Source organism: Mesocricetus auratus, unplaced genomic scaffold (assembly GCF_017639785.1).
Source record: "Mesocricetus auratus isolate SY011 unplaced genomic scaffold, BCM_Maur_2.0 Super-Scaffold_100011, whole genome shotgun sequence".
In the NCBI taxonomy this organism is placed as follows: domain Eukaryota; kingdom Metazoa; phylum Chordata; class Mammalia; order Rodentia; family Cricetidae; genus Mesocricetus; species Mesocricetus auratus.
In genome coordinates, this window is record NW_024429195.1 from 40981450 (window position 1) to 40992351 (window position 10902).

Here is a 10902-nt window from a genome sequence, read left to right on the forward strand (position 1 = left end):
TTCTACCCATCTCAGCATGGAAACACCAGGATTACAGACACACGTGCTGCTGGATCTGCCTTTATGTAGGTCCTGAAGAACTGAACCCAGGTCCTCAGGCTTGCATGGTAAACACTTTACCCACAAAGCATTTTCTCACTCTACCTGTGCGTGTTTGTCTTGGATCAGGTATCATCCAGGTGAACACACATGCATAGATACACACACACACACACACACACACACACACACATGTGCCCCATGTGTGTGTGTGGTGTGTGTGTGTGTAATTTTAGTCCAGCATAAAAATTATCTATCATACATCTTGAGTTACGTTAAAAAAGTAATATCCTTAAAATAAAAATAGTATTGAGGAATAATAACATAGTAATAGTTTTTATGCACAAAACTTCATGCATAGAAAATAAAACAGCAGTATAATTGCATATTTGAGAACAGAACAAAGTCTAGCTACACCTGATACTATATGGAGTAAAACATAATTTGGACACATCAACAAAACTAATGAAAAATTGCAACCCTCTTCCTAACCTGCAAACAACAAAACCATGCAGTTAAACATTTAGTAAGCAAAGGGGGAAAGTGGGGAAAACAAAATACAATCTGTCTTTCAGGTCATATCTTTGAGGTGGATCCAACAGGCCATTATTAAGGACAAAGTACAAAATGAGCATCTGGGATTGAATAGGACATTTCATTATTCCTTTCAAGAGTCTCCAGCTCAGTTGTTGTATTCCATAGGATCCTGCGGCTTAGTGCTCAGGGTACTCCCCATGGGCTGAGTGATATGATGCTATCTGTTCTGTGTTCTCTGCACTTGACTGTGCTTTCAATGGGGTACTTGTCATAGAAAAAGAATGACATTGGCTGAAATGTTGTTTTATTTGAAGTGTAGGATTATTTTTTCCTGAATGTATCTCTTGGAGTTATTTCTGAAGCATTCTATCAAAGGATCACAAAGAACACTTTAGGATGCTTATCTGGTTTCTTTTTATAAGTAGAATTATAAAGCAAGATGCTTCATGACTGGAGCATCTTGCTTCAGCTAGTGGGAAAGAACAGCACATTAGAATTGAAGAGAGGAAAGGTGGGAACCAGTCAACAACTGCATTTTACATGGCTCCCATGTATATACTCCGGTGTTCCAGAGCCCAGATGGCACTGGTTTCTTCATGTTCTGTTCCATTTAATCTTCACAGGGAACTTGCAATAGAAATTGCTTCATTATCCTTCCTATGGGAAGAAACAGAAGTTTCTGCAAAGCTAGTGATGTGTCTGTGTAGTCCCTGCATGGAAAAGGGTGAATGGAAATCCGAGGGGATTAATAAAGTACCCTTTGCAAGGCCTACAGCAACCTGGATAGTCCCTTCCTTGCTTGGTGCCTTTAGCTCTGGCACTGTAACCTTGGACAAAATACGGAACCACTCAAGGTTTGAATCTTTGGCCTTTAGCTCAGCTGCCAATGATCTTTTTGTGTTCTTGAAGAGATATTGCCTTGAGTCAACATAATAGCATATGTCAAAGTCCTTTGCAAATAGACTCCTGATGACCCTTGTTCTGCACTTAAGCATTGTTATAGGCATTGTCTTTGTGGTATATGTTTATGAAGTTGCAGTTTAATTTTATGCAGATTTCTTTGCTGCAGGGATCTATTAATTATAGCTTCCAGCTTGCAGCATTCACTTTCTTATGTACAATTAGTTGTTCTATAAATCAAAAGGTAACTTATTGATGAATTAAAGCTATGCTTGCTCTCTTTGAGATGGATAAACCATCACAGGTCAGCTTTCCTTTACTAGACATTTTGAGGCTGGTTTCCAGGAGATGATGATTGCTATGAAAAAAACACTCATGCTTGCAGTTGATAAAGGGATAATCCAGAGGTCTCAACGACTTGGCCTGGGGGGAAGTGAGAGGGGATGGGGGTGCTCTTTATTTTCTGATCTCAAGACAGCAGGCTTTTTGGATACCTGAGGTGAAAGTGGGTTGATGAAGGTGGTATGACAATTATTGTGTCATCACCTGCTTTTTGATGAGAAGCCTGTTCCTAAAGTCTAGTTTTCCGCTTCATGAAATTCTTATTTCCATCTCTGCTAAGAGCATGAGAAAGAAAGGAATTGTGTATGCCTCATAGTATGTACTCAACAAATATCTACTGGTATTAAAGCAACTGATCCAATGAGACCACCCATATCTATTTTGTCAGTAGTCCTTTCCTGCTCTTCCTCCTTCTCTCCTTCTTTTTCTCCTCCTTCCCTTCTTCCTCTTCCTTGGCCCCCTCTTCATCCTCTTCTTCACCTCTCCTTTTCCTTTCTTTCCTTCCCCTTCTTTGCCTTGCACACATGAGTCACATCCTCCCACTCTGCTTCATCCTTAGACATAGAACTGTTGATTTCCCACTGCTTTCCTTGACTGATATTTGGGATCTTCAGGGACAGGACCTGCCATAGTCATCTGGGTGAAGTCTTAGCTTAGGGCATTGATTGTCTTACTGATTTCAGTTAGCTCACAGTTTCTCATGTGTCTTTCTCTTGTACCCGGGTACCAAAGCACTGGTCTCCTAGAGTAATAATAGACTCTCCATGTAGCAATTATAGTTGGTTAAAGTTGGTAGCATAATTTGATATATTTTAGTATCATCTACAAAACAACTTTTTTATATTTCTCAACAAAAACAGAAACTTGTAATAGGAACTTTTGTGGAACAATTTATTCTTGACCTAGAAAGGTATAGTTTATCGAAGTTGGTAAATGATCTGTATGTACAAAATTAGAAATTATCTCTAGTTTTTCATCACTCTGTCTTTTTTTAGCCATTAGTAAGTTAATTGAAAAGGAGCTGTTCATTTATTTGACCTTTTTGATTTTACTTTAAAAACAGACAATTGCTATGAGTACTCATGTATGCCATCATAACAAAACTATGGCATTACAATCTATCATGACAGGGACATTTCACTGTCATGATTCTCACAGTAATATCTTTTACATGTTAATATTGCCAAAATTTTCTGAAGCATACCATTAAAAGCATCTTAGAACTGCTTCATCATATAATGGACAGTGTTTTCTTTCTTAGATCTATGATAAAATCATGGCATATTATCTTAGAATTGATACAAAGTTGTTAAGAGTTAATCATAAAATTTCAGCTCGCCGGGCAGTGGTGGCACACGCCTTTAATCTCAGCACTCGGGAGGCAGAGGCAGGTGGATCTCTGTGAGTTCGAGGACAGGCTGGACCGACGGTCTCCAAAACAATACAGAGAAACCTTGTCTCGTAAAACCAAAAAAAAATTTCAGCTCACATTGGGTGTTATGCAGCCTCTCATGGAAACTCCATTTCTGTTTGTTCTGCTCTCTGGACTGCGAAATTTGTGATGCTGAAATTAGGATTTGCCAGAACCTAAGTGTTAATGCTGACTAAAAGGAGTGCTCTTATCTCAAAGGGAATAAGAGATAGTTAATTCTGGAGTTGAATACAAGTGGTTACACATTGAGGTAATCTGATTCCATCTTCTAGCCTGGATTCCTGGAACAACAGATGAGGAAAGTTTCACAAAGTCTTTATAGTAAATGGAACAATGGAAATTAAAAATCTAGTCATGCTTTAAAAACATTGGTTGTTAGTATTCATGCTTCTGTGCTGGCCTGCCACTGGTGTCCTGACAGGATACACCCTCAGCTGCACCTCCTCTCTATGGTCATTGCATTCTCTTTTAAAAGATGGGCCTTTCCCACCTCCCATCTCTTTCTTTTACTCTTGCTCTTTCTTTCCCTGACTGCTTCTTTCCCTTTTTCTTTCTCTCCTCTCTGTCTCTTTCCCTTTCACCACTCTTGTCTCCAGGGACTGGTCTTTGCATCCCATGTCTGTCCCTTTCCCTGCACCTTCTCTCTCTTCTTCAAATAAACCTCCTATGTGAACCTTGTTGCATGGTGTGACTTCTCTTTGAGGTGCTTTTTCATTTGGTCATTTGTTTGATTGATTGATTGTTTTTGTTTCATTTTGTTTTATTTTATCACATCATTGTTGAGAACACCAGACGGGCAGGTTAGAGCAAATGGGGAAAATTATGCTCTGGGCTTCGGATGTTATCTGATGACATTTTTAGCTTTGGGTCAGTCGAAGCTGGATGTCTATTTGTACATTCTAAAAGTACTTAACCCAATAGTCACAAGGATGTTAGGACAAAGAGGTTGCCAATAAATTGCTATTTAGGGGGCTAAGATAGCTAAGCTAGTTTGGCTCTGGACCTGCAAAATCTCTCCACAATCACTGGAGTCAATGAATTAATCAGTCTTGCAGAGTGTTTAGCATTAGGAGTTAAGTTTTCTTTCTGTGAATTTCATTTGACCGTGGAGTTCTATCTGGTAATTAGATTTTTTTCAAGTACATGAGCACACAAAACTTGCAAGGTAGAAATGAGACCTGTGATGCCTTCTTACCCAATGTTGAGGGCTCCTGGGTTTAGAAAATGACATGTCTCTACACTAGAGTATTCTAGTAGCCTTTCTCTAGAATCCTGATTCCCAGATGTAAGTTTGACAAACAGCCACATCAAGTCCTGGTTCCATTCTGTTTGTACTCTCACTGAACTGGGATATAATCTCTCACTGATAGTTTTCGAGGTACCCAGAAAAGGTTGCTCACCCTAGTGTTAAGTTTTGATAGTCTTAGAGGCCTGTCCTAGAATCCACTCTTCTAGTCTTTCTAGCAATGAATTCCCGGTATACAACCATTTCCTTTTTAAAATACCTGGGGCAGATCTGACTTCTTCTACTTTGACACCTGACAGTATCAGCAATCATACACACCGTGAATAAAAAAATCAAAGACTAAGGGGTCCTCTAGCTATTCTCCTTAGAACAACTCTACTTTCTTCTTTTATTTGGATCTGATACATAAGCATCAGGGGTTGTCATTGGGTTAAAGGAAATAATGTAATGCGTATGATTTTCTTCAGAAAAATTATCCTGCATTTGGTTATTTCCAAAGAATTATTTCATGACTAGAGAAGGAACCTTATCCTTTCAAGAGCAAGTGGAAACTTTTCTTTCTATCCAACACACAGGACTATAAGCAAATAAGTCAGTACACATATTAATAAATCATTGTTAAATTATGGAAAAAGAGACATGCATAATACTTGCCTATTCATCTCACCACTTCTCACCTGAAGAAAAAGCTTAAAGAAAAAAAAACTTATAGGCTATCAACAGGAACAACCAACCTGACATTACAGTGAGTCATTTTAATTATCGTTAACTCAGATCTTTCTTTACAGTACAGAATTTGTCAGTCACTGAATTTCAAAGGAGGCTATCAGCCAATGTCCTTGCATATTCTTGGCAAAGGACTTGTCAGCTTAAGATGAGGAACATGGTCTCCCAGTATTGTTCGTAGTGCTGAAATTTCATGCCTTTGATATTAACCGTATTTAGGACATTGATCTAATTAAGTAAAACATCTACTGAGAATTATAAGTTCAATCTGCTTTGTGAAAGAGCTCTCTCTGCAGATATGATAATGAGATACAATTCAAGGTCAACCAAGGATTTCCTTGAAAGGTTTGAGAACTTATTTCCTTATATATATGGTCTACCTCATTTAGAAACTTGATTTTTGTGATCAAAAACAAATAAAAATAATTTTGAATACTTATGAGGGAGGAATGGGAACAAAGTTCCATGAGGTCTAGCCAATACTGTGAACTTGTCCTGAACAATATGACCTATAACTCTCATAGAAATCCTTGAGTACAGTCTAAGACATTAAAATTTGACCAATATAACCAAGGCCAGGCACTTCTAAAAAGTTCCCCATTGTTTCATTTTATGAATTATCTAGAAAATTCAGGATACATTATCCAGACAATTCTTATTAGCAACAAATAACAAAATGTATAAATGTAGAGACTTCTAACAAAAATATTTTTGTGGTGGAAAATTCATTTACAACAGATCACTCAAAAGATATAGCATGGATACTGCATTTGTATAAAATTGAAGGGTGAATAAAAGGAATTCCATTGCTAAAACACGTAGGATGTGTTCAAATAAAACTCTGCAAATTTGAGAAAGTCACTTCTTATTTTTACTGTATTCCCTTAACAAAAGAATGGCTACTGTGGAAATTTGAAATACAGGCATAACAGAGTAATTATATGGTAACATGAAGGATTGGAAAAGATTTACTTCCAAAGCACAGACAAGTATCAGCCAATAATGTGAATCTCAAGAGTTCAGTTTATTGATATTGAAATACTCGTGACATTGGGTACAATTCATGTGTGTGTGTGTGTGTGTGTGTGTGTGTGTGTGTGTGTGTGTGTGTGTGTATTTGTGTAAGATCAAGGTATGTCTATTGGTCAGAGGTCAACCTTGGGTACTTTCAGAATCTGCCCACCTTGATAACTGATAAAAGGTTTCATTGGGACCTGAATATTGCAAATTAATCTAGGCTTCCTGACCAATGAGCCTCATCGATCTACCTCTGTCTCATCAGCTCTTAGATGACAGGCATGAATCATGAGGCTACCTTTTTATGTTGGTACTGCGAATCAAACTCAGGTCTTGGTACTTGTGTGACAAGCCCTTTACTCATTGAGTCACTGCTCCAATACCTCACAACATGGTAAAACAGGAAGATGTTATATAGCTTCCAGTGTGCTGGGGTGAAAGGACATGGAGACAGTAGGGGATGGGCTGTTCCTATACTTAAGATTACTAGGTACAATCTTCTTCACGACTACAAAGCATTCTTTACAACTCTTGTGAGATCAGTGCTACGTCTTAGACACTCAGAAATACAGAGCATGATATAGACACACTCCTCCTCCCCCAAACTTATTTTTGTTTTTGCACATGTGTGTCCATCCATGTGACTGTATAGTCCACTTGTGCAGGTACCCTTTGAGGCCAGAAGAGGTGTCTGAGTCCCATGGACTGCATGGAAAGCTGGGTAATTGTGAAGTGTTCCTAACCACTGGTCTTTCCAACCCACACACTCTGCAAGTGGTAGACATAGGATCTGAATTTCTTGCTTCCTCTTTTCATTTTGTCTTAGTTATTTCCTGGATATTGTGCATTTCTTCTTAAAAGCAAGTCCTATTTTTTCTGGCAAACACATTTTCATGATAACCTGAACTGATTTTTCTCTTATGTTTACATTTTGAAACTCTGTGCTGTGTTTTCCCCCCTTTCTATTTGTCTCTTGTCTCAATCACAAGTTTGGAAAAAATGAGAACTATGTTGGTTTTGTTTGAACTGAGAACATTCCAAAACATTTGACTATACTCAGATTCCTACTAAAATAATATTATTTATATAACTTTCTGCTTGGTCAAATTTATTTTAGCTTTGGCTACTTCCCAGGAGAGACTGTTCTATCTTTTAGATAGTGAATTTGATGGCTTGGAAACTTCGACCAAAAAACACCTTTCAAGCAAGACTCTGGCCTTTTGCTTCTTTGAAATGTAGAGGCTTCTTAGACACTTGTTTCAGACACTCTACTGTAGCTTCCTGCAGGATATCACTCTGAAGGACTTGGGCTTGGGATCTGAGCAGGGAGAAAACCATGATTCACACAGGGAGGAAGCCATGGGTTCACATAGCAGAATGAAAGAGAATCTAGTCATCATTGCTATAGGTCACATCTTGTAGCGAGCTTTGGAGTGGATAGTGATTTCCCTGGATGCTTTCTGAGGAATACCAAGTTTTGTTCTCCCACATTCCTTCTCAGAAGGGTTATTATCCTTAGCAGGTCTGTTTAGCTGCTAGAGCAGCATGGAGCCTTCCATTGACTTTCCAGCAGATTATCCTATTTTCACACAGGAATGAGGTGAAGCAAACCAGTGGAATCATGACCACACCCATTACCAAGAACAGGAACCAGGGACATGACTTTGATAGAGCAGACTTGAAAGCAAGGCCCTGTTGTACCCTCTACCATCATGTGATAATTGAATATTGTTTAAAAGCTATACTGGGGAATTGTTATTTAGAGACTTAAACAAATAGGGTTTCCAAAGTGCCATTAAAACAGTGGTCAGTGAAACAACAGTTGTCAATAAGCATTCCAGGAACACCTGCCCTAAAGGATCAGAGAGAGACAAAGGCACAGAGGTATACACAGATAGATAGACAGTGGGAGACAGAGCACAGAGAGAAATAGAGACACAGACAGAGATAGAGATAGAAAGACAGGGACAGACAGGAAGGAAATAGAGAGAGACAGAGAGACAGACAGCATGAGAGACAGCAACTGATAGACAGGAAAAACAAGAGAGACAGACGGGAAAAAAGAGATGATAGAGACACACAAACAGAGAGACAGACAGGTAGAGAGAAAGTGAGAGACAGAGAAAGCAAAATAAAGACAAATAGACCGGGAGAGAGAGAGACAGAGACAGACACACAGAGACAGAGAGAGACACAAACACACACACACACACACACACACACACACAGAATATGAATATAATCTAACAGTGTGGCTATGTATCCTTAAAATCCTGGTCCTTTGGCCCGTACTTCATTTCAGCCTTTCAGCAACACCCACCCCAATGGGTGCTGGTAGTCTTATCACATTCTTCCCTTCCCAGGAGCCAAATGCCTTTCATCTTTCCTGAAACTCACCCTCATTCCCTGACCTATGATTTAGGGAATGTGCTGTCAACTTGAGAGGAAAGCCTCCGCCTGATTGAGCACCAGCACGAGGTGTGGTGTTCTCTAACAGGAACATGAATGGCCAATTAAAAGTCAGTGAAAACTTGGATGGAATGAGGGTCTCCCTTAAGGAAAGATGGTTTTGTTACCTTTTTAACTTTATTTTTTCTTGTAAGGAAAAATTGGATCACAGAACAAAAATTATGAGATTAAAACTGTCAATACAGTATTCTTTAGCTGAGATTGTCATTGAAAGAAATAACAGTCACAGCTTCAGGCTGCACTATGCAATCGGAGTGTACACTTCTTTTTGTGTTCGTTAGGGATAAAGGATTCAGCATCCCCTTTGACTTCTATTGGAAGCTGGTGTCACTGTTTTTCTAGTGGTCTTTCCTTATGCTCCTTTCCAAATTCTATATTTTCTTTATATTTTACCTCCTACATACCAGGGTGTCTGTAGATCTTCAAAGACTGAAATTCAGCTTGACATATGAGCTGTAAACTCACACTACACACTGAGGAGAATTAGGTTCTACTGCCTATACCCGGATCCACTGCCAACAGAGTGTCAGCTATGGACTTTAGACTGTAAGTAAGGTTACTGTAGGGTGCACTAAGTTCCACCTGGAGAAGTCATTCTCTGAGGACAGGCCCTTAAATCAGATGATAACGCACCTAGCAGGTTTGTCATTCACAGTAGCCCAAGACTGTCCTGCTCTGTTGCAGGGGTGAGTTTTCATACTGTGCCTAAGCTCTGTCATCCTCTGTCCAACCTCCTGAAGTTGGGTGAAGAAAAACACAGTTGTGTGAGACAGAGAGGGACATGTGTATGTGAGAGAGATGGAGACAGTTGGATTGTGTGATAATACTAAACAGATTTGACATGGTCAAGGATCATGGTTACCAGGAAAATCTAATTATCAATTGTTCAAGATGGTGCTAAAATTAAGAGATGTGTTTTTACAACACTTATAATCAGAGAGAAATGTGAAGTTGCAGGCACAGAACCAATTGACTCATTGCGGAATGCTCTGCAAGGAAGGATTCCTACTGTCCTGCATGCTCTTATTTCTTTTGATGGTAATGAAGCTTGTACACATTTAAAGAATTTCTTAATGGTAATATCATGTCTTTCAATTTATCGAACCAATTTCATGGAATTTATATTTTTCCCTCATGTTTTCAGTAACTGTAACTGCTTCAAACCACGAGGTCAAAGGTAAGAAGAGCGTCTGTGCTTGTGCAGCTCCCTGGCCCCACCTTCTCCAGCCTCTTGTATGACACTACAGTTGGTTTAGGATTTGGTGAAAAATGTGAGGTTCGTTGCTCACATTTTCACATTAAAGAGGTTCTTTAATGATCTGGCCTCTATGAACAAAATCAAAAGATACTCTGGAATTGTTTTTTGGGTTTTTTTCTGTTGTTGTTTTATTTTTGGTAGTATAAGGAACAAATGGACTTATATTAATTTGCCTTTGCTTGTGTATATTTGCATCTTTTCTTTATTAAAATTGTAATAGAGTCACTCCAATCTGATGTTGGAAAATAGGGACTGTGGAAAAGAAAAGACAGAAAATGGTTTGGTGTCGTAGTGATCTCAATCATAATCTCAAGTGGATCTAAGAAGCATAATATTTTAAAATACATTGTCTAGACTCTTTCTAGAAGCTGCAGTTAATGGAAGAATGAAACATTTTAAGATATCATAAAATGACCCTGTTTGAAAAAAAAATCCTGAGTTGTTCTTACAGTTATGCAACTCTTTAGATATTCCTGTATAATGCAGAAGAGCTGCACCCCCACACACATATGAGAAGCCATGAAAATAACAGCTAGATCATCTTTAGCTGGAGGCAGAAGGAACAGGACCATTGTTTTGATGTTTGTAATTGCAAATGGAAACATTACTTAATGAAACCAAGCTTTACCAGGGACTCTCTTAACCATGTTTTCTTGGCTTAGGATAAAAAAGGCTAGAAATTTGTTCGCCTTAGAAGGTTGGGAAGGGGTTAAAAATAGCCCTTCAAAAGGAAGTGATCCAGTTGTCTAGATGTGGAGTTTTTATGTGCTGAGCCTGCCCTGAAGTAGCTGATCCTGGAGTCAGTGTTATTATAGAAAAAATGTGCTTAGACTTCACTTAAATTATTTAGGAGAGACTCTGTAGTTGCTTAGAAGTGGCTCAATTCTTCTAGTCCAAAGAGCAGTCAGGCATCCATAGGCACAAGAAGAAAGACAA